A 9,198-nucleotide genomic window follows, 5' to 3' on the forward strand; every position below is an offset into this window, starting at 1 on the left:
ACTGTGCCGTTACCGATGCACACTGTCGGCGACAGTGTGCATCGGGAACTTGGAGATCAGCTGTCCCCGACAGCTGACACTCTCCAGTGTTGCCGATCAGCGGCTCATCGCCGCTGATTTTGGCAATTAACCCGTTACATGCGGGGCTCGATTGCAATCTCCGCATGTAGCGGGTTTGTAGAGCATCAGCAGCCCCCATGCAATCGTGGGGGCTTCTGATGCTTGTGATGGCACCCGGGGGCCAGACAACGGCCCCCAAGTCTGCCATGTATGTCAGCCTATGAGGATCAGCTTCTGCTGATCCTCGTAGACCAACTGTCAGAGTGACTGTGACGTCACACTGACAGTTGGAATACATTACACTACCTAGGTAGTGTAATGTATTCTAGCAGCGATCAGAGCTGCAGGTCAAAAAAATAAAGTGTAAAAAGTAAAAAAAAGTTAATAAAAATGTTTTATAAAAGTGTAAAAATAAAAGGTTTTGTTTTCCTATAAGTCATTTATTATAGGGAAAAAATGAAAACGTTAAAAAAAAGTACACATATTTGGTATAGCCGCGTTCGTAACGACCCAATCTATGAAACTATAATGTTAATTTTTCCGCACGGTGAACGCCGCAAACAAAATAAACGGAAAACTGTCAGCGTCGCTATTTTTTGGTCACCACCCATCCCAAGAAAGAGAATAAAAAGTGATCAAAATGTCGCATTTACCCCAAAATGGTACCAATAAAAACTACAACCTGTCCCGCAAAAAACAAGACCTCCCACAGCTTTTTTGACGAAAAAATAAAAACGTTACGGCTCAAAATAGCGTGTCCCAGAAAATAAATTATTTTATAGAAACTTAATTTTATTGTGCAAACGCTGCAAAACTTAAAAAAATCTATACACATATGGTATCGCCATAATCGTACCAACCGGCAGAATAAACTAAAACGTAATTTATTGCGCACGGTGAACGCTGTAATAAATAAAGAATTTAAAGCGCCAAAATCGCTGTTTTTTGGTCACCTTAGCTCTAAAAAAGATCCTGAGGGGCCAAAATGCTTACTATACCCCTAGAAAAATTCCTTGAGGGGTGTAGATTCCAAAATGGGGTCACTTTTGGGGGGGTTTCCACTGTTTTGGTCCCTCCGGGGCGTTGCAAACCCGACATGGCACTGAAAACCAATCCAGCAAAATCTGCGCTCCAAAATCCAAAAGGCGCTCCCTCCCTTCTAAGCCTTGCTGTGGGTCCAAACATCAGTTTACGACCACATATGGGGTATTGCCGTAATCGGGAGAAATTTCTTTACAAATTTTGGGGTGCTTTTTCTCCTTTATTCCTTGTAAAAATGAAAAAATTCTATGTTTCCACAGAAAAATAGGTGATTTTCATCTTCACAGACTAATTCCACTAAATTCTGCAAAAAAACTGTGTGGTCAATATGCTAACTATACCCCTAGAAAAATGCCTTGAGGGGTGTAGTTTCCAAAATGGGGTCACTTTGGGGGGGTTTCGACTGTTTAGGTACCAAAAGACCTCCTCAAACCTGACATGGTGCCTAAAATATATTCTTAAAAAAAGGAGGCCCCAAAATCCACTAGGTGCTCCTTTGCTTCTGAGGCCGGTATTTCAGTCCATTACCGCACTATGGCCACATGTTGGATATTTCTAAAATCTGCAGAATCTGGGCAATAAATATTGAGTTGCGTTTCTCTGGTAATACCTTCTGTGTTACAGATTTTTTTTTATTACAAATGAATTTCGGCAAACAAATGAAATTCGTAAATTTCACCTCTACATTGCCTTAATTCCTGTGAAACGCCTAAAGGGTTAAAATATTTTCTGAATGTGGTTTTGAATACCTTGAGGGGTACAGTTTTCAAAATGGGGTGATTTATGGGGACTTTCTAATATATAAGGCCCTCAAAGCCACTTCAGAAATGAAATCGTCCCTGAAAAAATAGCCTTTTGAAATTTTATTGAAAATATGAGAAATTGCTGCTAAAGTTCTAAGCCTCGTAACGTCCTAGAAAAATAAAAGTACGTGAAAAAAAATGATGCAAACATAAAGTAGACATATGGGGGATGTTAACTAGTAACTATTTTATGTGGTATTACTATCTGTTTCACAAGCAAATACATTTAAATTTAGAAAAATGCAAATTTTTGCAAATTTTTGCTAAAATTTGAAGTTTTTCACAAATAAATATTGAATTTATCGACCAAATTTTTTCACTAACATAAAGTACAATATGTCACGAGAAAACAATCTCAGAATCGCTTGGATAGGTAAAAGCATTCCGGAGTTATTACCACATAAAGTGACACATGTCGGATTTGAAAAAATCATCTGTGTCCACAAGGCCAAAACAGGCTGTGTCCTAAAGGGGTTAAGGCCTCGCTAGTACCAGTGTGGGAGACTGTCTGGGAATCCGTGGTGCGGTTGACTTTTTATTATGTAGTTTAGATTTTGTTTCACAATCGATTAAAAAGGACTATGGATTAAAGCATTTAATGTCAATGGCCATTCTAAGCTGAATGTGCCTGCTCTCGTCAGATCGCAGAAGTTTCACAGCTTAAGGCCTCGCTAGTACCAATGTTGGAGACTGTCTGGGAGTCCGTGGTGCGGTTGACTTTTTATTATGTCGTTTAGATTTTGTTTCACAATCGATTAAAAAGGACTATGGATTAAAGCATTTAATGTCAATGGCCATTCTAAGCTGAATGTGCCTGCTCTTGTCAGATTACAGAAGTTGGGGGGGAATAGAAAAAAACCTGAAATTTCGCCACTCTTTTTCGCGTCTTAAATCAACGCCGCTCTGGGGAAGATCCTGACACACTGTCCATATATGGACAGCGATGTCAGGGAATTCCACAGAGTCCCGGAGCAGAGCCTGTACTAGCGCTCTGCTCGGGGCTCTGCTCGGGGCTCTGCTCGGGACTCTGCTCGGGACTCTGCTCGGGACTCTGCTCGGGACTCTGCTCGGGACTCTGCTCGGGACTCTGCTCGGGACTCTGCTCGGGACTCTGCTCGGGACTCTGCTCGGGACTCTGCTCGGGACTCTGCTCGGGACTCTGCTCTGGGGAAGACCCTGACACACTGTCCATATATGGACAGCGATGTCAGGGAATTCCACAGAGTCTCGGAGCAGAGCCGATACTAGCGTTCTGCACGGGACTCCGGCTCTGGGGAAGCCCCAGACATCGCTGTTCATATGTGGACAACGATGTCAGGGAATTCCAGAGTCTAGTGGCTCTGTGTCCCGCGGGCCGTAGATGACAGCCCCAGGGGCCGCATGCGGCCCGCGGGCCGCGTGCTTGAGACCCCTGCTCTAGAGTCTAGACTATAACTAATTCAACTCAAGCCCTCCCCTATCTGAAAATGCTATTCGACAATTTTGGGCACATATCAAATTTCAAGATTAACTAAACAAAATCGCAAGTTTTAAATATTTCCCTTTCCAAAGCAGAAAGATACTCTCAAGCCTCCCTGTATATGATGCCACACACCTCCCTGTATATGATGTCACACACCTCCTGTATATGATGTCACATACCTCCCTGTATATGATGCCACACACCTCCCTGAATATGATGCCACACACCTCCTTGTATATGATGCCAAACAGCCTCACTGTAGATGCCACACACCTCCCTTCATATGATGCCAAACAGCCTCACTGTAGATGCCCCACAGCCCCGATGTAGATGAAACCACACAGCCTGACATGAATGCCCTACATACTCACCGATGCAGCGCTGTCTTCAGGTAAGGTCCCTTGTCTTCACGGGATCTGCGGCGACGTGATGACACATACTCACGATGCAGCGCTGTCTCCGGTGGTCTGGTCGCTAGTCTCATGGGATCTGCGATGGCGGCGCGATGACGTCATCTCATCGCCTTCGCAGAACCCCTGAGACTAGCGACCAGACCAGAAGAAGTTGGCGCTGCATCTGTGAGTCATGTGTTATCCCACTAGATTATCAAGGACATGGACACATTTAGTATTTATGAAACTGGATCTCCAGGGACATGGATGCACTCAGTACTTCACACTGGATCTCCAGGGACATGGATGCACTCAGTACTTCACATTGGATCTCGAGGGACATGGATGCACTCAGTATTTCACGTTGGATCTCCAGGGACATGGATGCACTCAGTACTTCACACTGGATCTCCAGGGACATGGATGCACTCAGTACTTCACACTGGATCTCCAGGGACATGGATGCACTCAGTACTTCACACTGGATCTCCAGGGACATGGATGCACTCAGTACTTCACACTGGATCTCCAGGGACATGGATGCACTCAGTACTTCACACTGGATCTCCAGGGACATGGATGCACTCAGTACTTCACATTGGATCTCCAGGGACATGGAAGCTTTCATTATTTATTACATTGGATCCACATTTAGCTTTTTTAACCATTGGAGCTCTAGGAACTTTTTAGAGGCAGTGTAATACCAATCATGTACTATTTTATGTTTGCTCTAGGGAAACATTTACAAGTCAGAATGGGTCCAAAAAAGCCATCAGGGGCCCAGAACAGGAAAAGAAAGGCTCTGTTTGAAAAAGAAGACAAAAAGGATGCAGGTTCTTTGAAAAATCTTTTTCAGAAGTCAGTAGACTGTAGTAGCCAAACTGCAGATACTGCACAAGAGAATAGTGATCAGTTCCAAACAGAAGGCCACGTTGATGTCCTAGAGGAGATTGATGATACTCTTGCACCTATGCAGTGCACAACAGAGTGGGATACATGTACAGGGGGCCAAGCTGATGTTGATGCTCCAGTTGACCAGGGCAATTCATCTTCAACATGCATAATATACGAAGTGTCAGAGAGTATCGGCAGTGCTGAAAATTTGGATGATCCACAGGCAACCGAAAACAATTCCCCATCTGTTGGCGTAGACCCAAATCCAGCTCTATGGCCCAAATTAAGTTCTGCCATAATAGATTTAATTGTACAAACAGGACCTGTACAGGTTAAAAATATAGAATTTAAAAAAGATAAAAGGAATCGCAATTTCTGTAAAGACTTTTACAAGAGATCATTGGACAATGGGGAGTATCAACCTAGACGATGGTTGGTTTATTCCAAAACTGCAAATAGAGTATTTTGCTTTTGCTGTAAACTGTTTGACTACCATTCTCGCACGTCATTGGCAACAGAAGGGTTACAAGACTGGACTCATATGTCCTTCATTTTGAAATCACATGAAACATCTACCAGCCATTTTTTGTCTGAAAAAAAATGGATGGAAACACAACTTAGGCTGGAAAATATAAACACCATTGACCAACACTTCCAAAACAGTCTAGTCCAGCAACGGAAGCATTGGAGAGATGTCTTAGAGCGTCACATACAAATTACCCTGCTGTTAGCTGAAAGGAATTTGCCATTCAGAGGCTCCTCAGATCGACTCTTCACTCCTAACAATGGAAATTTTCTTGCCATTGTTCAGCTTCTTGGGAAACATGATGTGGTAATGTCTGAGCACCTTCGTCGAATCAGAATCACATCCAAAGAGACTGCTGACCACTATTGTGGAAAGACAATTCAAAATGAATTAATTAATTTAATGGCCAAACAGGTTATCAATACAATTATTGACCAATTATTGACCAAAGGATGCCCTGGAGTTGGAAAAAATACAAAGAAGAGCAACGAAGCTAATAAGGGGCATGGAGAATTTAAGTTATGAGGAAAGATTGAAAGAATTAAACCTATTTAGCCTTGAAAAAAGACGACTAAGGGGGGACATGATTAACTTATATAAATATATTAATGGCACATACAAAAAATATGGTGAAATCCTGTTCCTTGTAAAACCCCCTCAAAAAACAAGGGGGCACTCCCTCCGTCTGGAGAAAAAAAGGTTCAAGCTGCAGAGGCGACAAGGCTTCTTTACAGTAAGAACGGTGAATTTATGGAATAGCCTACCGCAGGAGCTGGTCACAGCAGGGACAGTAGATGGCTTTAAAAAAGGGTTAGATAATTTCCTAGAACAAAAAAATATTAGCTCCTATGTGTAGAAATTTTTCCTTCCCTTTTCCCTTCCCTTGGTTGAACTTGATGGACATGTGTCTTTTTTCAGCCGTACTAACTATGTAACTATGTAACTATGTAATGTAAAAAGGCTAAGTACTATTCTTTAATACTCGATTGTACTACAGACATTAGTCATCTGGAGCAAATGTCTTTTACAATTAGGTTTCTTGAGAATACCAAATAAAAAAATACTTCCTTGGCTACAAAAGTGTGAATGACACAACAGGAAAAGGATTATCAGAGGTTATCCTTACTTTCTTATCAGGCAAAGATTTAGACATTGATAACTGCCGTGGTCAAGGATATGACAACGGAGCCAATATGGCAGGAAAGAAAAATGGTGTTCAAGCCAACATACTCCGAAAAAATCCCAGGGCTATTTTTGTGCCATGTGGGTGTCATAACCTGAACTTAGTAGTGGCCGATGCAGCTCGATCTAACCAACGTTCAAAAGATCTTTTTGGTATTATTCAGTGCATTTACAATGTTTTTTCGGGTTCGGCAAAACGATGGAAGATTCTGTCAGATCATGTATCTAGTTTTACTGTGAAACCTCTGTGTACCACAAGATGGGAATGTAGAATAAACTGTATCAAGCCATTGATACATAACATTGGAGTTATCCAGGAGGCATTATTTGCCCTTGCAGAGGATCCCAGTACAGAACCAAAAACGAGTCATGAGGCACAGACTCTCTCTCAACAAATTGTTGAATTTGAGTTTATAGTGGCATTAATAGTTTGGTATGACCTTTTATTCCAGATTAACATAGTCAGTAAAGCCATGCAATATGAAAGTGCTGACCTGATCTCAGCCACACATCTCATCAAAAAAACCTAGGAATTTCTGAAGAATTTCAGAGAAACCGGTTTTGAGAGTTCATTGAAGGCAGCAAAGAAACTGGCTGAAGACAATGGTGTGGAGCCTGTGTTTAAAAAAAATTCCCGAATTCGAATTAAAAAGACCTTCTTTGACTATGAAGGAAAGGATCAACCTGTTACAGAGCCAATACAAAAATTCAGGGCTAACTTTTTTAAAGTTTTGGTGGATACAGCTACTAACTCTTTGGAAGAACGTTTTCAACAAATGGAAATTCAATATCAAATTTGGGGGTTTCTATATAATATTAAGAGCCTTCCAACAAGAGATGAACTTCAGAAAAGCTGTTTGCAATTGAAAACATCACTGACAAGTGGTAGCGCTTATAAATGGTGCTGAACTAGCTGATGAGCTCAGGCATATTCAGACACTTCTTCCTGAGGAAACTGTAACTCCAATACAGATTCTGAATTTTGTAACAAAAAATGGCCTCACAGATACATTTTCAAATATGTGGATAGCCTTTCGAATTTTGCAGACAATTCCTGTTTCCGTTGCATCAGGGAACCGCAGTTTTTCAAAACTAAAACTGATAAAGACGTATCTGAGGTCAACTATGTCTGAGGAGAGATTATCTTCCCTTGCAGTGTTATCTATTGAAAACCATGTGTTAAACTCAATTGTAATAGTGTAGCAGCGTAATTGATGAATTTGCAAGAGTTAAAGCACGAAGAGTTGTATTTTAATGATAACTCCAAAAATCAAAGTTGTTGCAGTTTCAAAACATGTTTCACTTGGTGCGTTGTACTTATTTTCAAAAACTTATCCGCAGTGCCATTTTGAATCTTGGTTTAAATGTTCACTCTCCTTTAGAGCCTGGCTTTTTACCCCTCATGGTTTTGTCTCTTATGCCTGCTAGATCCGTGGGCTAGACCCTCTTCCTTCATATTTGTTTGCATGCTATAATTTGTGGATATTTGTTAAAAGTTTTTTTATTTTTTATTTCACAAAATAAATATATATGCGTTACTGGTTCTGCAAAATACTTCTCAGTTCTAGATGCAGTCATCTTTCATTAATTAAATTTATAAATATATATATATACAGGGTGGGCCATTTATATGGATACACCTAAATAAAATGGGAATGGTTGGTGATATTAACTTCCTGTTTGTGGCACATTAGTATATGGGAGGGGGGAAACTTTTCAAGCTGGGTGTTGACCATGGCGGCCATTTTGAAGTTGGCCATTTTGTATCCAACTTTAGTTTTTTCAATGGGAAGAGAGAGGGTCATGTGACATATCAAACTTATCGAGAATTTCACAAGAAAAACAATGGTGTGCTTGGTTTTAACGTTACTTTATTCTTTCATGAGTTATTTACAAGTTTCTGACCACTTATAAAATGTGTTCAAAGTGCTGCCCATTGTGTTGGATTGTCAATGCAACCCTCTTCTCCCACTCTTCACACACTGATAGCAACACCGCAGAAGAAATGCCTCCCGATCTGACCCCCTTAGACTTTTATCTTTGGGGTCATCTGAAGGCAATTGTCTATGCTGTGAAGATACGAGATGTGCAGCAACTGAAACTACGGATACTGGAAGCCTGTGCTAGCATTTCTTCTGCGGTGTTGCTATCAGTGTGTGAAGAGTGGGAGAAGAGGGTTGCATTGACAATCCAACACAATGGGTAGCACTTTGAACACATTTTATAAGTGGTCATAAACTTGTAAATAACTCATGAAAGAATAAAGTAACGTTAAAACCAAGCACACCATTGTTTTTCTTGTGAAATTCTCGATAAGTTTGATGTGTCACATGACCCTCTTCCCATTGAAAAAACTAAAGTTGGATACAAAATGGCCGACTTCAAAATGGCCGCCATGGTCAACACCCAGCTTGAAAAGTTTCCCCCCTCCCATATACTAATGTGCCACAAACAGGAAGTTAATATCACCAACCATTCCCATTTTATTTTGGTTTATCCATATAAATGGCCCACCCTGTATATATATATATATATATATATATATATATATATATATATATATATATATACGCACACTATATTTAGGTACACCTCTCAGGTCATGAGGGGATGGATGCTTGTTTATGGACATGTCCATAAGGAAGTGATAAAAAACTACTGCTGTCCAACATTGCACACGTGGTCAGCAGTTTTAATATTTTTTAAGTCAGACAAAAGATAGCCTTTGAGAAAACTGAGTAAACATAATTTCATATTACATCCGTTTAACGTATTCACCGGGAAAGCTACCAGAACATATGGTAAACAGTCCCATAAGCCTGATGGAGGGTAAAAAAA

General features: G+C 40.8%; 1 pseudogene; it reads left to right on the forward strand.

Annotated features, from left to right (window-relative positions):
- The first annotated feature begins 2,504 nt into the window (after positions 1 to 2,504).
- On the forward strand, positions 2,505 to 2,623 carry LOC142665349 (5S ribosomal RNA; annotated as a pseudogene).
- Positions 2,624 to 9,198: the final 6,575 nt, after the last annotated feature.

The sequence above is a fragment of the Rhinoderma darwinii genome, chromosome 12 (assembly GCF_050947455.1).
Source record: "Rhinoderma darwinii isolate aRhiDar2 chromosome 12, aRhiDar2.hap1, whole genome shotgun sequence".
NCBI lineage: Eukaryota > Metazoa > Chordata > Amphibia > Anura > Rhinodermatidae > Rhinoderma > Rhinoderma darwinii.